At 45.7% G+C, this 21,035-nt stretch overlaps 1 long non-coding RNA gene across 1 annotated transcript in view; it reads right to left on the bottom strand.

Moving 5' to 3' along the window:
* LOC144098922 (uncharacterized) overlaps window positions 1-2,085 on the bottom strand; it is a 44,354-nt gene extending 42,269 nt beyond the window's left edge. The window contains exon 1 of the long non-coding RNA XR_013307269.1: window positions 1,865-2,085. This is a non-coding gene — a long non-coding RNA (uncharacterized LOC144098922). The remainder of the gene's footprint in view (window positions 1-1,864) is intronic.
* Between the last annotated feature and the right edge of the window lie 18,950 nt (window positions 2,086-21,035).

The following is a 21,035-nucleotide window of genomic DNA, read 5'->3' as shown; positions in this document are numbered from 1 at the left end:
GGGTAGCCATAATGGATTAATGTCCATATATGCGGAATTGCTCATTCTCTCTATTCATAGATCCCTGGGAGTCTCCCCACCACTCCTGGCGCGATGGTGCAGTGGTCAACCGATCTGCCAACGCCCTTCTATGGCATGTGTGCTGCCTTCGGTGGGGCCTAGGTTGGGTTGCGATCCACGATTAATTGAGCTGCCGCCTGATACGGCGGGAAGGTGAGCAGCCTGCCACAAAACCGGCTTCAGACAAATACGCAACAGCTAAATGCGGGGAATGACCACTATAAGTGATAGCGCACTACAATCTGAGGGACTGATTCTACCGCGCTGCTGCCGTTAAGTTCAGTCGCTTTGGATAATAACGTCCAACCCGCTTAAATGATAAGACGTAAGCCTGTTCGTCAAGGCATAGACCCACCCACGCCACTGTCTGCTTTCGATGCCGGTCGTGCAGCGCGGGCGTCATCAGTGGTCACGCGCGCTCTCCGTCATTCGCGCTTGTGTGTGTGCGCGTGTGTGTGTTAGTGTTTATTAGCTCGTAACGCAGCACACAAGATCTGTTCTCTATAGCCGACCCATAACGGACACCACATATTAGTTAGCGGGCGTTTCATACTTCTGCACGTGTTCCTAGAGCGCATGCACAATTAAGTGGCGGCAAGTAGGGGTGAGGGTAGCTTATGTTCTTTTCCTGCAACCCCGGTCACTTTCTGGCGCCTTTCGCAAGGATGGTGATGTACGGCGCAGTGCACAAGTTGAGTTCGGAATCTTGCTATGGTGAGCAGCTTTTAAGCTTAAAGCGCGAAAGTATCTACCGTAAAAATGAAAGAGGTGCTGTAAATGTCCGTGTTGCGGAATTATATTCCCTGTAATAAGAAAGGGTTGCATTATAAACGTGTTTAACGCAGCGGGCATGAATGCGGTTACGAAAGTGTTGTTGGCACTAAAACAAATGCCAAAAAGGCAGTTTCCGGACTCTGACGGTTGTGTGCCTGTCTGCTCGAAACCCGATATTTTGATTTGTTGCCGCATTGGAAAGAGATTTTGTAAAGGTGCTTTACATCCTGTGTAGTAGGAGCATATAGTCTCCAAGAGAGGGCACTTCAACAGGAATTTGGCGACCGTCATAACTTAGAGGCTGTCAAAAAAGTGGTGTGGTACTTTTGTTGTTGTTTTTTTATGGCAGTCTATTTCAGCTCACAAACGTCCCGGTTAGTTGCTCTTCTGGTGCATTAATTTAGTCATCAGACGGAGTTAGGCGCATTCATGGCGGTAGAAAACACAAAGGATAAAAGAAAGTTGTGTGCTAACTAAACCTATTCGCTCAAATGGCTGTGTGAAAATTGTATGGTTGCCGAAGCATATTCCGCTCCCAGGCAGGATATATCTGATTTTGTGAATGCTCTGGGAATCATGCAAACAAAAATTTTGCTCTTGCTGCGCCTAGGAAGAGCTATGGAGCGTGTTTTTTTCGCCGTTTTTTTTAGCACTGCTTTTGCGCAGCGCTTGCAGCAGGGAAAAAAGTCCTTTTATCTCAAGCACAATGCGCGACAATAGTTCCAACGACAAACATGTGCATCAATAGTCCTTGGCATGCCCTCTTTTCAGTGCACGTCAAAAGCTTTGATCATGTGCATACCATAAGGATTCAGGAAGCCGATTCTCACAAACCCCGCAACCGGAACTGCAGTGCACAATGTTGCCAACAGTCACGAACCACTTGGCGCGCATATGCTTACAGCAGCGAAGATCTTGCAGTGAGATGAACGACGCGGAATCATCTAAATGCCACTGAATTATTCTCAACTGAAAGGCAGCACCTCGCGCATCCACACTGATTCACAAGCGGCCAAGGGAACTCACTTACGCGTGCATCAGATGAGACTGCCAGGTGATTCGTGAATCAGATGGAAACGTTCATTGACGTAAGTATAGCTCCCGTGCTCTCGGTTGGTCATCCGTTTGAGGCATCAATAAACACCTGCGATCTGTAACCTCAGTGTACACATATCGAAAAACGAATATGAAAGAGTAGGCAGAGACACCGCCGAAGAGCACCTTTACAGGCCCCTCTCGTAAGATATCCGCAAAACCAGCCAGGGGGAGCTCCAGTCTGCAGGAAATTCGGATACGTGACGTTACTGCCTGAGCACAGCCGCATCGGAAATAGTCTCAAGAAATAGTGGAAAAGCAGGTGATACCGGTGCTTCGAGGAGAGGTCACTTACCTCAAGAAATGACTCAGCACGAACACTGAAGCGGGAAACGCCTGTACAAGTCTGCATGCATATCTGTTAATTATCAGTACTGTGAAAAGCACTTCTTCAGTTTCTTATAATAAGAGATTCTTCTGATTACCGCCCAATTTTTTATTTTTTATCGTTTTCGCGTAAACAATGGGCACTTTTGGCTTCGTTATAAAGAAAAGATACGCTTCTGTTTAGGCTAAAAGAGCGGGGATAAGATGAGAAAGAGATGCGCACAGAGAAGACACACTTCAGCTCACGCTAAGAGAGCGGGGATAAGATGAGAAAGAGATGTGCATGGAGAAGATACGCTTCTGTTGACCCTAAGAGAGCGGGAATAAGAAGAGACAGAGATTTACGCAGAGTTAAGCGTACACGTACACGTTACAGGCACAAGTGAGAGCGGTGTCTGGTGATAACAATCAAAAGCTGCGGGGACGGCGGAGAGCCACTGGCGTGATGACGTAAGAGACCGCTATCAACGGCGTACTCCGCTGCTTGCAAGCGGCGCCCAACGACAAGGTGCGCGAAACAGACGAACAGGAGCGGCTTCGTCTAGAACACATGCTAGGCGCCGCCGCCGCTGCGGCGACCTTCGGCTCAGCCTAGAGACGGCGAAACGATTATCGAAATGGGATCTTGAAAACTGCGCAAATAAGGCATCTTATCTTGCGGATCGGGTGGGATTAAACTGATCCAAATGCTGCGGCAGCGTGGTTGCACGTGAACGCGAAGAAAGCAGACGGTGTCAAGGGACTGTCTGGCAGGGCACCGCCGTATGCTTTCTGGAAAGTATTTCGAATAGCTCCGGTCATCGGACAGAGCCGCGCGGGAATAAGGCTGCGTCTTATAAAGGGATGTACAGGCGAGTGATACGCAGGTAGGTTAGCTACTTCACTAACCACAGGCCTACAGTTCGCGTCTTCGGAATACAAGTTGGGTACGCCTTCCACCTATTTGAATCGTAGCCACGTCTTGAGCACCTGACCTCCTACGTTCTGTGCCGCTTTTGAAAGAAACCACCGAAGGACTCGTGAAGCAAGCCATTTTCAAGAGAAATATGAAACAGACGACTTCTGGACGTCTGTGAAGAGGATTCCCCGCAGCAGATCCAGAGTCAATGAATAAAAGCGATGTTTACGCAGTAAGACTTCAGTTTAGAAGCTGTAAAATGGTCACCGTATGGACAGATACGCAAGATGTCATCAGTGCTTCACGAGTACGCACTCGCCATCAATTCAGTTTCACACTAGTCACCAATCCGCTTCATCATCGAAAGAAAACGCAGAGTTCACTACAAAGTAGAACGTTCAGTTGGGCTAGTTGGTACCAGAGATGGCCAGGGCATCCTCACGAGGAGCGAGCCCTCATGAGGGCATCCTCACCCTCACCTCATGAGGATTTCCCTCGGCGAGATGAGGATGAAGGAGGATGGGCACAAGAAAATTCGTGAGGACGAGGGTGAGGGAGGAAAGACATGGTGAGGTGAGGGCGAGGGAGGGACTACATGATGAGGTGAGGGAGGCCAAGGTGCACTGTCTGAGGGGGAGGGTGGCGGCCCGAACCGTGCTCCAGACTAAATTTTTGTCTGTGCATCCCATTATCAATTCTTGTTCTAAAGCGCTAGTTCTTACGGTGAAGGTTCACGGTAAGACTTAGTTTCTGTATGCGGGGAGCCGTACGCCTTCTCCGCCGCCGTAGTGTTCTATACCGCTGACACTGCTATGCCGAAAAAAGCGCTCTTCTAACTCAAATAGCATATTTTTAAAAATTGTGCAAAATGTTAGGTGAAAAACCCTTTATAGTACGCTAACAACGGGACACTGGCCGGACCGTGAGGGTGGTCGCCTGTCCAAGGGGAACCGTGGTACCACAGTCAACATTGTTATTATCAGCCTCGAGTCTGTCAATCGATCCGAGTGTGGAGTGAAACATGTAGAAATTATACCTAGTAAGGCTGTTGAACTCCCCAGTTCTAAGCCTTGTTTCCCAGAACGAAGTCCGATTTCAGCTCAGTGAGGTTTCAAAAAACTGGCTACGACGCAAAAAATGCTTCTACGAAATTCCACTGTCAAATAAAAGCCTGCTGGCGGCATTGGTGTGGAATTTTTTCATTCCCACTGTGAGTAGTTCAGTACAGTCGTACCTTCTATTTTCGCTGATTTTCGGTGTAGGGAAGCGGTGCCGCAATTTGGTCGGCAAAGCCAACCACTGTAGTCTTACATGCAAATAAAAGAGCAGACTGAGGAATCTACGCTAAGTGGTACAGGACGAGGTGAACACACACAGACGAAGCGCGTACTTTCAACTGATTTATTTCAAATGGTGTGGGGCTTTTATACAAAATAAGATGACATGAAAGAGTGAAGGAAGAAATGAGCAGATTGTATCTATAAAAACTTCTTTCAACTTGCTATCTATAATCTGGCCTGTGGCCTCAACCATTCTATCTCGCTATCTTCGAGGGCTATTGATGGTGTGCTGATGCAGTCTTCTTTGGAAAATAGTCCTGATCTTGAAGGCTTCGATAATTTCCCTTTCAGTTTTTGTTTCCGCGTGACCTAGTACGCTGGTGTCGTCCAGGGGGCCTATCCTCGACAATGCGCCATTTTGTGGAAATTGTCACGTAGGCATGACGGACCATCAAGTCGGCGCCAGGTTATGTACCCATAGAATCTGATTACGTGAAATGAAAAAAAGTAAAAACTGATCTAAAAATAAATGCCGTCTTCTGCTACTATTGGCGCCAAGTACAAAACAGAAGGCCGCTACGGGAGCTTGCGCTGAGCCTCTGTGTTGCAATCTTCGGTGCATATGCGTAGAGCGGCAGTGCGAGTGAAATATGTTGCGGCCGCTTGCGCATCATGTCGGACGTCCGGCAGCAGCTATGGACAGACCGAGTGGGGTTACTCAGTGCGAAAGACTCGCATGCCGGTTGTCAAAGGATTCATCGAGTTCGATGCGGCGATGCGAGCGAGGGCGCAGCCTAGACGACTTTTCAGTCGAGGTGAAGTGACGGCGTACCCGCGAGGCACGAGCAGCGTCACACGCGTGCGTACTGTTGCGCGGAAAAACTGGCGAACATCAGGAACGGAGCTAGGATATTTGTGATGGCATACGTGCCGAATGGGAGCGGAAAGTGAAAGCTTTGGCTGACATGATGCCTTTATGGCCTTGCTCCTCATAAGGATCGACGACAGCTTCGCACATTCGCTTACCAGCCGAAGTTGAATGCAAGAACTGAGTCGTTATAATGCACTTTTCTTGGCGAAAAGTCATCTCGTCCGGGACAAGAAAGGAAGCAGCCACAGCTATATTTTTGGAAAGGTGCCGCAACTGCAGCCTGGAAAGGCGCCCGAAGCGGCGCCTAAATCCGCGCAGGCCAGCAGTCCCTGCCCGAGGGCAACATTCGCCTTCTTAGCATTGGCAACTGGCTGCGGAAACCCACTGTTTCCTAAGCGCCGCGTCAGCTACCATAAGGTCAGCAAGGGTGCTAAAGCTTTTAATCATTACGTATCGGCCTTAGCGGAGAGCGGGGTGCACTGGCGTAGTATCTGTGCGCGCTTGAAAGGCCTCCACGATGTTTCGTGCTGAAATGCATGCTTAGCAAGGCAATCCGGTGTAAATTTTAGGCAACGCGCTGCACCAGACTCTCTTGTTGGTCAAGTTTGCACGCATCCGCGCAAGAAAGGAAACTGCAAAACTCGGAATATCGTAGTAGCGCATCCCTTATTGCCAACTCAAATATGCAAAGCAGAAAAAGAAAGATTCTTTTCTGGCATAAATAAAAGCATTAATCAAAGCAAAAACTCGCCCCCTCCCCCCGACATAATTTGACTAGAGCGTACCCTTACAACATTCAGTGATGTACTCATATTTTGCTTCGTAAGCCTGCATGCACGCGTGAACTTTTGGGGTGCACGTGACACATATATAAAAATGAAAAATGCTGTCAGCAAATTTTGCTTGCTTTTCTCTTCGTGGAAAGGCATAACTTTTTTTGACTTGTTCAAGTGAATGTGTAGCACTGACCACAACCACACAGAGGTAGCTACACTGTACGTGCGATGCAAGTGCACACATTCTGCGAGGTGGAGCAAAATTGTTGACTTGAGCACTCACAGGCAGCCTCACCGCCCTTGATGTCCACACAAGCAACACTAGTCAGGGAGTGTCCAGAAGTTTTTTCGTTGTCGGACAACAGTTATGCCCCTACCATACAATCAAGCAGCCCCTTTCAATGGCTGATCAAGTACAGCACAGCAAGTTTCCGTGTAAGAGAGAAAGGTGTAATGCCAGAAAGGGTGGAGAAGTCGGATACAGAAAAGTTCCTTCACCTGTTATTTCACAAAGGGGCAGGGGAGGAACATAGCGGTAGAGAGTGATTGTCTGTGGTGATGGCATACTACAGCGAGACACATGCACTGTGCAAGATAAAAGAAGCCTAGTCCGGTACATGCCATTGCAAAGTGGATGTGCTCTCATGGCTTGAGGGTGAGTCTATCGGTTAAAGGCGGCGGCTTCGCTGTCTTTTCTGAAGAGAAATTCCACGAAAAAGAGTTAGAAATGATTTTGAGGAACTTCGAGGTTTCACCCTTGAAAGAAGTTGAGACCAAGAGTCAAGCCGTTGCGTTTCTCTACAACCTTGGCCTTGAACGGCTATGCACGCAGGTTGACAAGTGGAAGAAACTTCACCTGGAGATATTTTTCAGTGCGAAAACGCATAAGGTCAACGTCCCGTTCCGGGCTATCGTCTCAGAGAAGAGCACGTGGCAACAGCATGTGTCACTCTTTGCAACGACACCTTTTGATCCCTGTACTTCAATGACCCATTAATGATTCTAAATTCCGCTGCGCCTGTTTCTTTCCGGTAGGATCGCAACCCAGGAAGGCGTGTCACCTCCAGTATTGGCGTCAAAGACTTTTATTACAGACTACCGCATGACAGACTGTTGGAACGTATAAAAATGTGTATTACAGAAGATAATGATGAACTAGCCTTCGTCCCGAAGTGTGGTCTGACAGTTGAAAGCTTCCTAGAACTACTTCGGCTTTATCTGTGTTCGACTGTCGTGAGTTGGCAGGGCAAACTTTATTCACAGAAGGCAGGAGTGTGTATCGGGTCAAGCGTCGCCCCAGTCTTTAGTGAAATTTTTCTCATGTACGTGCACAGGTACCTCGAGAGAGATCTGTCGGTACTGCACCATAAGACCGTGTGGTTTGTGGATGACTACCTGGTGTTTACAGACCGCGATCGCTTGGCAGTGCGCATTGCTGACATTTTGAAGGTGTTCATAAAATGTGGTTCAGGGCTGAAATTCACCTTTGAGGCACCATCCGACGATGAGTTGCAGCTCCTGGATTTAGCTTGCGGTTCGGTACCAGTCATGTTTGCTGGAAATACAACCCTAGATCAACAAAACTGCTTCTTAGTTCCCACTCAAGTCATTAAAATTGTTAAAAACGGCAGCGTCAGTTCCTGCCTTCGGAATTCTATGACAAAATTCTGCCACCATGCTCTCAGCGATAGTTTACAGTCTCAACTCTCTAGGATTAGGCTTGCCGGGTACCCAATTTTAACAGTAACAAAGGCCTGCTCTCGTTTGCTCAAGTGGGTGAAACAGCATGGCACTCAGCAAACTCGTGACAACCGAAAAAAAAAGAAAAAAAATGCTGTTCTTCTTTGCCTACGTCGCATCACCCATGAGCTTAAAAATGTGGCAAGTCGATATGAAGTATATGTAGCTATATCAGCTCCAATCAACCTAAGGCAGTTATGTCCGGCATTCCAAAGGGAGAGGGAACTGTGGGAAAAAAGAAAAGGTTGCGGCACCGCGCACAGAGACAAATTCGTCGCTTGTACAAAAGGGGTTGCGTACCAAATTCTACTCTACTGCACAGCCCGTTACAACAGGCAGACGGGACGTTGCTCAAATAAAAGGCGACAGGAGCGCGAAAACAATCTAGGCAATAACAAGGAACCTTGATACTTTGTTAAGCCACTGTAAAAAGTGTGAGGTAAGGAAAAAGAGCAAACGCACAGCTGCGGCGTAGCACAAATGTGCTTTACAAGCACTGTGATCAGACCACGCGAGAAGTAATGGAAGTCTTCCGTATCATTAAACAGCCAAAGTGCGTTAGCAAACCGTCAGCCACTCTCAATGACAAAGAGATAGCTTTTCTTTGTGGCCTTTGAGCGTCGCATGCTTCTCTGCCCTATGTTCTATCGATTTTAGTGCAACGTGTGATGTACTTTGTGTGTGTTTTTTCTATATAGGCAAAAGGTTTTGCTAATAAAACCTTAGTTGAGAGTCAGAACTCGTCCCGTGCCCTTCTTGTTCGACGTTGTTCGCGCGGTTTTGCAAAAGATGATTCGCTATACAAAGGCATACAAATGCCATGACGTCTTAAAATTTTTCTTCGGTGCAATTTCACCATTGTTCCTTTTTTATTTAACATTCACCGCTACACAAGTCAAAGAAATATACGTGTCTTCAGCTTTCTCCTGCTTTTTTGTCTTAAGTGGCAACCCCGGTGAACGTAAGCACAACTTCATTTTGAGGCAAAAGCAAAAACATCACTCCTTGGGCTATGATATTTTGGAGCCCGAGACAAACAAACAGCAATGTAACCTCTTAGTAGCATGAAACACTCAGCCCCTGAGCAAGGTGAAATCCACCGTCACAGTTTAATCCACTGTGGCACCGCTCGTAAAAACATCTCTTGGAGAGGGCCATAGTAATTCTATTTTGTTCTGGAAGAGCCGAAACGAAATGGACGACGGGCTTAAAACATTTAGTGCTCTGGCAGTTGGATACAAGGGTGCTGTCCTCGCTCGCAACGGGTAGCGGCGGCACTGATTGCCCCGCGTTCCAGTTGAGTGAACCGTTGCCTTGAGATGTAAGCCATGGGGCACCAGCCGTCCAGGACCTGCACCGTGTCTAGCATAACTATGGCCTGTAGCTTGTAAGAATCGCTTTGGCCGCGCGGTTTCATCGTTTGATCTGCTATCTCAAAAACTGATCTCGTCTTAATTGCTTAAGCTTGGCGATGGTGCCCGATCAGTTCCACCGAAAAGAAGAAAGCAGTTCCTCATCTGCTCCACTGAGAAACTATTCAGTAAAACCCGAGTCGAGTTGAGATAAATAAAGCTAGAAATTTGCAAACTTCTTCGTAAATAAAAAAGCCCTTAATATACAATGCCACCAAACAACAGTTATGCTGAAGAGAATGAACATCAGTTGCAGATTTTTTATAAATTTTTAGTCGCGTGCGAATCTTCGACATTTTCGAATAGCTAATTAAATTTTCTCCTCTTCAGTTCTCTAAGCGAATCAGATAGTGCAAATTCAGAATTGTTCGAAACGAATCGAAGGCATTGTCATGCTTTGAAATAGGTTTGGAATAATTAGCACAATATTAGAGCATATAGCATATTCTCAAACCACAGAATCGTCCTTGTTACATAAACGAGGGTGAGGTCACTGCCCAAACCCACGGTAGCTTCGTAGTTTGCGCGCAAGAAAACGAAAAAAAAATCCGCTAGAGCAACAGGAAAGTTACTTTTTTGTTTTCATTTAAAAGAAATGTCATATCTTTGTGCCATATCGAATTACAACAAAAGAGCGCCTTAGAATGTTTGGCTTACGTATTCTAAAAGTGCCTTTCTGATTCGGTGAACGTGAACATGCACTGCGTATTGTTTTTTTCTGGAGTGCCTCACGTAATGCCATCCGCGGCTTAAAACAATACAGAAAACTGGTTCATGCCGCTAGACTGGAACTGCAACACTATTTTTCGTGTCCGCGGGGAGCACGCAGCAGTGTTCTTTATGTGAAGCTTAGTAATTTACTGCGTCAGACTTATTCGGTGAACTTTTAGACAGCTGAAGAAGCTTCAGTATATTACGTTACGAAGATGTAGTGCCTAGAACCAAACTATTATTAGCGCAATTTTTTGGCACTCTTTAGCCTTAAAGCGTTTTTTTTATCGAGTTCTGAGCCGAAATTCTGAAAGTCCGAAATTCACACCACGATAGGGCGTGTTGTGAAGACAGTGGTGATATGACGAGCCCAACTTGGCGCAGACGCAATGTGTTCCAGCGAGAATTTGCTGTCTGCCACAGTATTGGGCTCCCCTCAGTATCAGGCTCCTCTCGGAACACACCAAGGCACCTGTAAGAGACACTCAGGGAAAAGGTTAGAGATAGGAAGTAGTGCAAATGGCACTAGAATAAAAACAACGAAAGCACCAACACAAAACTACACAAACTGCAACGCTACATCGTTACGCATAATGAGCATTAGGCTGTTAAGCAACACTTCACAATCTTTGACTGAAACGATTGCATCATATACATTATGCTATAGTGAGAATGGCATTAGGAAATGGAATATGGGAATCCAGATAAATTGAAAGCGCGCATCTTACTGAAAAAGCACTTGAATTATACTGATAATGAAATTGTCTAGGCATGCGCTGTGGGGTTACAAGAGAATGCAGCGGAACTAGTTGTAGCATTTACGACGCACACACAAAATAAAGGCGCCGTGGATTTCATGCGGCTTACGCAAAAAAGTTTATTATGATTTCTGAAGCACTATCCTGGGGATCATAGTTGCGTGAAACAGAAAAGCTGGCAGCATCATTCTCAGTGTATTCTATCATAATGATTGAGTCGCGACGTTTGCTGTAGGGCCAGACGCATAAAGGGTATAGTGGAACGAAGCGCCAGGGATGCTACCTTACGGATATGTGTAGGCGAGTTACGTACGTTGCAACGTATATGCCAGTGTTTGTGGCGCTTTGGCAGAAAGGGTGGTCGCGACGTGTGTCAACCACGATAAATTATCGTTGAGAGGCGCGCCAAGGTGCTTGTAGGACTAAACCCGAAATGCTGCTGCATTATTCATGAAACAAGAAAAGCCAGACTTGCGATGTTTACGCCTGAAAGAAATGACTGAGCATTCAGTCAAGTTCAGAGTCATTTTCCAAACGTTTCACTAACAATGCGTCATGCTCAGGTCACTTCAGAGGGTGAAATCGTCGTCAAGATAATTATTTTTGTTGGAGATTATGCATTATTTTGAAAATGCCTTATACAGCGGCACACATTAGTGCATTGGTCACTAATACAGAATGCTGCGCAAGCTTTCTTTAAAGCGTGAAGAAAGGTTGAGAAATAATTCATGTTCCCAAAGGGGACACAGAACCCGTCAAAACAGCACTCAAAAAACGGCACGGTGACAAAACAGCGCTCTAAAAAACAGTACACGTCAAACAAGCACGACGGCAGACGACCACTGAAAAAAAGAAAGCGCGGCGACAAAAAAGCCTAGAACACTGCGGTGGAGTGATGCGGGAGGGGCAACAACCGTGTGTTAAATAGGTGCAGCGCAAAAATTGAAGACTAACTTCGGTCCCGAAGGGCAAAAAAATAATATCCCGGGATTTTGCAACCAAGACACGCTCAAATGAGATTGCTAAGTGCGTACAGCAGGCTTACTAATGGCTTCGTTTGTTTTACGTTTAGGCGCTCTGGGAAGTAAACACCGGTAATTTGCCTCTTAAAGAACAAGGAATGCCCATGACAGCTCAGGCCTCTGAACGCGCTGCGCTAAATACAGACCCCCCCCCTGCCAGCAGATTGCTAGGCAAGCAACATTTTGTGGCTTTCGATGAGCCTACCGGTTGCACCCCCTTTTTCAGTGCGTCAGTCTGAAATGTCCGGCTTGAATTTCACAGAGCTGTGATAATCATAACTGCAAGGGTAAATAAATCACATTATTTTTACTGCAGCGATTCGCGTGACATGACTAGTGGTATTAAAACGCAACTACACAAGTCTCAAACTGCGCGTACTTCATAGCAAATTACGGCAAAGTTTTCGGGAACAAATTTTGCAGAAATATGTTCACACCGAATTTCTTCCCGGAAAAGAGCATTCACGAAATTGTATTTTGCCGAAACAGCTGAAACGCCAAAGGCAGCGCTTTTCTTCAACCCATACGTTATCCATGTTGAAAATTGGCGATGACAAAATTCCTTAACGCTTGTCTTTCACAGACCTCCTTCTATTGAGGACAAGTTTGAGGACAACCTGTCAGAAGAGAGCCGCCAGGGCTCCAATACTTACCTAACGTATTGCTGACTTCATTCTATTACCTGCCAGAGACGTCAATCATACGCGGCTAAAATGCTCTTGAGTGTTTCAATGACATCAGCGTGTTTGCATGTGTTTTCAGTGGACGTTGAGCACTTCAAGAGCTCACCTTTCTCGAAAGCCTCGGGCTGTACCCGCAACTGCTGTAGCCGGCCCCTGCCCTACCCGCAGCAGGATCGGCCCGGTTACAGCAGTTTTTTGCCGTGACTGCACCGGGCCTCTGTAATGAGGGAATTGGGCTGAGCTTGTTCAAGAGTACGGAGCAGTTACTTTAGGGCAGTTCGAGACAAAGGGCCAATTTTACATTGTGCGCACTTCTTCAAATACAACCCCACCAAGGATGTGTCGAATGTAAGAAAAAAAAATTGCGAACAAAGCAGAACGGGCAGAAGTGCGTAAAAAACTATATACATACTTTTTTCTTGAAGCTTATTTGCTTTTTTGCAGTTCTTTGAATTTCTTAAGCACAGCAGGTGGTTTAAATATCCTGTTTCTTTTTAATGTCCCCCAACCCTGCACCGTACTCCGCTGCGCTGCTTCATCGTTGTAATATTTTTGCCAGGGCTGTTTTTTTCGTGCTGTTTTTGCGTGTGCTGTTTTGTGCGTGTGCTGTTTTGTCGCGGTGCTGTTTTCTCATTTTGTTGTCTTGATTGTGCTGTTTTTGATAGTGCACTGTTTTGTTGCCATGCTATTTTTTCTTTGTGTTCTTTATCTGCGTGATGTTTCTACTCTACTATTCCGTCGCTTGCTGTTATCTCATGACGCCGTGACAAAATTTATCAACATTTCATGCACTCATCCGACACATCATGCAAAAACGCATCACCGCCGCCTTTAACTGGAACTTTTAGCTTACCTTAATATGCGCAAAAAATATTGTATGTATTTGTATTAACTATTCAGACTAATATGAACTGAAATATATAGCTTTCAGCACCAGCCGGACCATCGAAAATGAAGTTGTGGTTTTTCCGGCTACGACTACAAGTTCTTGTTTTTAATTAATTTAGTCCTATCACGTCGGATACCCTATATCCGTAATAAGTCGACAGTCTTACGACGTGTGGTGCAACATTTAAGTAGTGCACCAGCCTGCACCTCATACTTCATTCGCTGGTCACGTTTACTCTAAAACGCTTCCTTGCGAGGGACGCGTAAGAGGAACTTGGGCGCGAAACGCGGAGGAATAACCCGGCTGCTTGTGTACAGTATCATTTCTGCTCTCTGTGAACGGGAATCCCACGATCCACTGGAAGTTTGCTGTTGTTGATGGTTATGTTGTTGTATAGAAACAAGAATATTGCATGCGTGTTTCCTGCGAATCATTGCTACGGCCGTCAGCTACAAGTACACGCAGAATCGGGCGCAGATCCAAGAGTTCTTGGTTCGTCTGCGCATTAATGCGGTTCTTTTTTCTTTCAGGGACGATATGATAATCGTGAGTTTAATGTGCACTGCTTATTTCTGGCAGCAAGCCTGATCCTTAAACATGTTCATATGTGATTCGCCTGCCACAGCGCGGGCATTCTGCTTCTCAGTCCGAGGTCACGGGCCCGGTTCAGACCGCGGCGGCCGCATTTCAGCAGGGGACAAATGAAAATGCGCTCGCCTACAGAATTCCCAGCGCAAGTTAAGGAACTGCACATGTAGAAATCGATCCGCAAGTCTACCACTACTGCACGTCGTATGGTCGAGGTGCAGCCCTAGCACGTAAAGAGAATAAAAAACAAGATCATAATAAAAAAGGAAATAATTGATAGGCAGGGTTTGACACGTCACTGCAGTTGTACTTGAATGAGATGTACAGGCAAACGTGCGCATTACGGTCGCACATATTATTGCGAGATTGACTGCATTAGTTACACCCGAGTGGCTACACTTTATTTCAGGCTGACGTGGTCCCGCGAGCACTCACAGATAGCAACGTACATTAAAGGGAAAGATGAAAGTATGTCTAACCAGACAAGAACGACGTCTGGTTTGCACTTATTTATGCTAGCAAAACCCGTGCTGCTGAGACGTAAAGAAAACGAAGACATTAACTGAAGACCGGTGACCACACGAAGCGCGAACTAGCAGCTACTTTATTTAGGCAGCCGACATGCGTGTGTATACAAATCAAGAAAGTGCATTGAAAGAGCTGGGGAGAGTGACACAAATAACATAATATGTTATAAAGGCAAACTTTAAAAAAAAGAGAAAGAGGAAATCATTCGCCAGAATACAGAGAAATGAAGCGAGAGAACCTACAGGAAAAACAGGTCGTCCAAGGCACCCGTTACAGCGCCTGTAAACCATTCACCAATCAAAGCTTTATTCCTAACAAAAGTGTCTTTGTCGGGGCTTAGGATGGTACCCTTTCTGTGTTGAACCACGGCCATACCATATCATACCATACCATACCATACGATACCGCACTGCGTTTTTATGTTTTTTTTTTATTTTATTAGGCACTGTCTCATTTGGTTTAGCAAACAAAGGAGCGCAGGAGCGACCGTGGGAATGCATCCAAGTTTTCCTGGGTGGTACCCATCCTTACAAACGATTCAATGCTCGCATAACCGTCCATTAAAGCACAGTACAGTATGGTTCATGTGACAATTACCACAGCGCACAGAGATTTTGTACATGGATTATGAAAGCAAACAAACTTCTGCGCATGATTAATTCGCCAACCTTCGCTTCTCTCTTGCAGGAGTTTGTTTACATTTTTTCGCGCAGTCTTATTTGTAATGAGCGGATAAAACGACCGCGACACCAAAACTCTTCCCAGCTTCCATAGCCCTGTGTGATACACTCTCAAAGTACAGCAAGATAGTGCAGGCCTGACCCGCTGACTGACCTTTTGAGAAGAAACTGCTTGTTTTTCTTCGGTCAAGGTTGCCTAAATAACGACCAAACTTTCGTAGCGACGAACCGGTCTGAGTGACCCCTTTCATATATCCTCACCACCTGCATGTCGGCGTTCTCCTGTGCCATACGGGAAAACAATTTCTGTATGGTGTTAGAACTTCTAGATAGTGTGTTTTCTGCCGAAATGTTAGTTGACGTCTAAGGACTACAGCGCGTTATTCTGAGGTTTCTCGGACGTGAAAACTAAATTTAAGAACAATTTGGCCCACTCTCCGGCAACCACGCCCTCTGCGAATGCTTAAACGACTGGGTGAAGAAAAGGCGTAGAAAACCCTCAATGCTTTTGAAAAAAGCTGCAACTTCATCTTTCGGAATTTACCCGCGAGCATGTTATCCGTTTCTACCTTTCTACTCTGATGTTATCTGCAAATATATAGCGTACACCTGCTTTCAGCGGTCTTCAATTTGTGGCGTCATTTTCTGTTCGCCTCAGTATAGTAACTTTTCAAAGATTAAAATGTCAAAAAAAAAGCCGCATAGCGAATGTAATGTATCTTTAATGGGATGATCAAGGCGCATTGAAAACGATTCATCTTACACTTGCACTATTTTAACTTATGCAGAGTAGGTGTCATAAATACTGGCTGATTTTATTGATTTCAGTAAAGCTGCATATCTTTGAAAAAATATCGCCTGGTTTAGGAACTTTGTGCAAGGAAAAGAAAAAAACCTGCTAATAATATCATTCTTAACTTCCGAGCACAAGTGACGAAAATAAGGGAGCTTGAATATCGGCAGAAGTCTGTTCCAGTCAGCATTGCCGAGCTTAACGTAAGAGTGGAAAAAAAAACACTATCTGCCCATGGTAATGGGAAAAACGCTCGTTTCGTCAAAAAAACAACAATATATTGTTCGAAACCGAAAAGCGCTTTCCTCCCGCAATGTTTGGAAGCACTCAAGCTTGCCAACCAAAGTTGTTGCTTGCACATCTCTTCTGAGAAGCTTGCATGTAATGCTTTATCTGGATAAGTCAAGACATGCACAAAAATCGGAATGACCTACGCCATGGCGAGCGATAAGCTCTCACAATTGTTCCTGCAGGTGACCTCAAAGCGAGAACTTCGTGCCTGGTGACATTTTACCAGGGCTTGCTGAAAGACTGCATGCAAATTCGGCTGAAGGCGCGGAGGATTGTGCCCAGTCGTGCAAACGTTGTTGTGTTTGTGTCTTAGTACAGCCAAGTGTCCCTGTATTGATTTCGTTGCAGGACTGAACTTTCGTTGCGATGGCCTTTCTTGACGGTAGTGTGTGCTGCCGGGAAATACCTCGGTGGCACTACCAGAGCTGTATAGTTAGTTCCTTTAGCATGCTTGCACGCCGGTTCGGGATGGTATGCCCGTTGCATCGAAAAGCGAACATTCCTGTGCAATTATTTTTAAAGGTAATGGTTGCACAGGGTACTTTTTCCGGCGTGAGTGGTGTAGTATGTCGTAACCTAAAACTCAAGAATTTACCATTGGCCAAGGAGACTGCTGTCCAGCTTGTCCCAAGCCTTATGGAAACGTGCACACCGGGTGTGTGTTTCGAGAATATGCCATTCGGGTAATGAGCCGGATGGGCTTGGTGGCCAGGAGTTGGGTCACGTGGTTGCGACCTGACCGCCTGATGGCTGGGTGGTGGGCAAGACGTGCCCGGGAGTCTAAAGCAGGGAGGGAGGAAGTTGGCGCGGAGATGGAGTGAAGTAAAGCTTTCGCTGTCCTTAGGTGGCCATGAGAGAAGACGAACAATTCATAAGTTTTTACGGTTCCGAGAGACTTTTATGTTAACTTGCGAAGTATGTATGAAGCGATGTTATTAAAGAATATTTGGCAGGTGCAGAGTTTGCACGGGCGCAGTATATACAGGAGAAAAATAGGCCCGACCACTTAACTTTCAGTTTAAGAAATTTTTTTTAATTTGCTTGAGCATATTTTATCATTGGTGGCAGAGGTGTTCTCGATACAGGCTAGCCCAGTCTTTGCAGTTTATAAATACAACAAGAGGTAAATAGTCTTTCCCATTGCACTCAAAGTCATCCTTACGCTTTGTTCGCAAGCAAGGGGGAAATGTTTTCTAAACCCGACCGTGTCTTTTCTTTTCTTCGTTTAAAGCAGCGTTGACACTCCGTGGAAACGCTATCCGAATCCATCTAAGTATCGACTACGATCATGGCAGGCAAGATGACAAGCACAGGCCACTGAACTCTTATTTGAGCTTTCTTGCTTTTGCGTTACGTTTGAAAGTATACCACGTGTCCCTCGGGCCGCTTAGGCCAACCACCCGCACCTCTTTAGGCGGGGAGTGTATACAAATATAGCGACCCGAAAGTTCGAGGCGACCAGTGCTAGGTGGCTGTCTTTTTTGTTATTCTAGACCTCAAGACCATGAACACGCCGCTGTAGATACGGAGAAGCCAAAGGACGAAAAGAGAAAATGCAATCAAAATGTACCGAGCTTAGATCAACAATCCATATACACGTTCTTGTGTTATTTTTCCATTGTCTTCTTTTGTAATCTTCTTCGCTTTGTAGTGTAAATGTTCCCGTGATCTATGCTATAAAGCTTGTACGAAGTACAAAAACAATTTCCGTTGAGAACTTTCTCTGTGCTTAAAAAATAAGCACATATCGTTCTTTTGAGCAACCGGAAGCTCATTATTTCACTGTATAAAAATTTTCTAGAAGTTATATTTACTTGCATGCAGCAGAGCGCTGCACAACTGGGTGGACCTAAATTCGAAAAAGTATATACCCTATAGCTACAACAGGGTTTAGAAATTAAGGGCTTCGCATTTAGGAACCATCTTAGCTCCTAGTAACGAAAAAGTACAAGTAAAGTGACTCGGCTAACACATAAACCGCAATAAATCGTAAATATTTGTATTGCACGGCGGAAAATTCTGCGGTTCTCACGAATGTTTTCACTCCTGCACCAGCGCTTTTCTGGCCGCGCACGCGACCCAAAAGGTGTTTCCCTTAATTCGTCGATGTTTTATTTTCTATATTTCTTATACTTGACCTGAATGTTCCTGTGCCTGTACACAGCTCATATATGACGTGATGCCAATGCTTTCTCAGGAGTTGTCTTGACGTATTACGGACGTGTCCAACTGCGTGCTGAAGGGAATTTCCCTGCTCCTAAGTACCCATTGCGAAGAAGACTAGTGCCCGTCTTGTGCAGCTGACGCTTCTTCTGAACCTTTGCCCTTTTCGTGAGTGTTTGGCAATCCACACGGGCCTGGGGTTTTTCACGAACAACCCATTGCGAGTCACCTTGCTCCAGCTGAAACCACACAAATGCTTTTCGCGAATTCAGCAGCAATAAAAGGAAGGCATCAGCCACAGTCATTAATGGCCGCTTTATATAGATTAGAGTAAGATAATCACCGGAAGTTTTTTCCTCATCCATTCCAAATACAAAACCAGGTATATATAGGTAAAAAGGGGAACTTTTCTAGTCTAAGGGAGAGCTTTGAACTCGGCAAGATGAGAGCATCGACGTGAAAAACAACTCGAGCCACGCTGTTCACTTTGCTATATGGGTGCAGCCGGTAAAATTGGCTGCTTGTAGCCAAAAGATGGAAAGAAAAATTTTCCCATGTCGGCAAAGCTTTGCAGCGTGACGTGTCCATGAGGTCATGTGTTGGGAAAAAACCCACCGACTGACATAGCAGGTAAAAAGTGCAAAACAATTATTGTACTAGCCCTGAAATAAATCACATCTCCTCTTTTCTTTGAGCAGGGAACGATGTTGCTATTTTTGATTGCCTAATGCAGCACATATGTTACACAGGGCCCCAAATTAAAGCTCTTTTTTTTTCTGTAACAGCAAAACAGCTCGCTACAGTCTGTAACTATGGGTGGCCTATGAAGGAACACTGATAGAGCCCATGAGTGGCTATGAGGGGAAATAACTCGTTATTACGAGAAATACTTAAAATATTCGTTAAATGATTTTGTCGCCTCTATACTAATGCATCGCGCGCATTATGCGCGCACTATTTCCGCCTTCGAACGGAAGGAAGAGGCTTTGGACGACGAAAATACACCACGCTTATGTCACATTATTCTCAGTCATAGAAAGAAAAGCGTACATTTCATCGCCACTTAATAACGAAAAACTCTTGTGCAAATTTGCACAAGCTGCCCATTGGTGCAGCCTGGTATGAATTAGTTTTATGGGTTTAATGTCCCAAAACAACTCGGGCTATGAGAGACGTCTTACTAGAAGGATCCAGATACTTTCGACCACCTGGGGTTGTTCAGCGTGCGCAGACATCATGAGTACACGCGCCTCTAGCATTTCGTTTCCGTATAAGTGCGACCCAAGAGGCCGGGATCGAACCCGCTCCTCTCGGGACAGCAGCCCCGCACCATAACCACTGAGCCACCGCGGCGCCTTCTTTTGTGCAGCCTGACGGAATGAACCCGCGTCTCTGCACTCCGCTCTCTCGATCTCCACCGAATGGTCTTCGCCGAAATATGGTCCTAATGCTGCTGATGTTATATGGACATGCTCCCCGCAGGGTAGGACCCCTGAAGCAACATTTTCAGCGCAATAAGGGACCCCCCGTGCGATAAAATTAGGCATAGGTGTGCCGCCCGGCTAACTTCTTTGTGCTCCTGGCCGCATGTGACCGTGGTGCCACCATCTATGCCCGGCACATATTGCAGCTGCAAGGTTCCAGAGCAAAGAACGGAGAACGTTAGGCAGCAAACTCACCTGCAAGGACCTTCAACCTTGACGCACTGATGCCCGCTCATAAGCTTCTTTCACTGTGCGCTATTTGTATACCAGGTATCTCAGAGAAGGTGATCACTATTGTTTTTAAAATAAGGTGTTTGAGGTAACGTGAAGCAATTTGCGGCATAGTAATATGAGTGTTGGCGGACGTCAAAAAACAGGCGAATCATCTTAGCTAGCTAAGTGAGGAACTAAATGAGTTACTAAGTGAGTAACTTTTTAACTTTTACCAAAATGCACCTAGTTGAAATCAGCGATTTCCAGCCGGTCGTTATTAATAGCCATATCAGTTTTTAGAATTTCTAAAACGCCAATTATATCGCCGCTGTGGCACGACAAAATTTGGCTATTTCGACTAGTTACGACCACTGGAGGGGTTGCTTTGCCTGCATGCTTTTTGAAAGTGCATGTATTTTAGACGATGTATTTTAGACGGCATTCTTTACATCAGGTTTACGTTTCGTTCGGGTCTAGAGGATGGCTCGCACAAACTTTACAAAGTTAACGTGCTCTCGCACACGGGAATAAGGCACGTACTTAACATCTTTGAGAAAACGCACCCTCGTACAGTGGTCGCCGTTTCACATATTTCCTTCTGGGGTTACATAGGCCTCGGCGTTGTAGGCGGCGCATCTCGTAGTGTATTACATCCGCGTTTACCTGACAACCGATCGGGTATGTTATGAGGAAAGCATGAGCCAAGGAGTGGGCGCTTTCGACATTGCGTCAGAAGTGGTCACGCGAACTACGTGGACGTGGAGGAAGTTCTTCTCGCTGAGGGAGAGAGGAGGGCTGTATAGCTGTTGACTCCCTTTAATTTCTTGGCTGCTTTATGGAAGGGCGAGAAAACTGGGAATATTTTTTTAAATAGTCACCACTGATCGGACACTAGCTGATATTCACGTAAATATATCGAGTGTTCATTACTCTTTAGAAAGAAAAAAACCCGACCGAACGCACATCTAGGAAGAAAAACCCTAGTCCTGTCCTGTGTTT

This window comes from Amblyomma americanum, chromosome 1 (genome assembly GCF_052857255.1).
Source record: "Amblyomma americanum isolate KBUSLIRL-KWMA chromosome 1, ASM5285725v1, whole genome shotgun sequence".
NCBI classification, from domain to species: domain Eukaryota; kingdom Metazoa; phylum Arthropoda; class Arachnida; order Ixodida; family Ixodidae; genus Amblyomma; species Amblyomma americanum.
The sequence above is the reverse complement of the archived record's forward strand: the minus strand, read 5'-3'. Positions and strand labels throughout refer to the sequence as shown.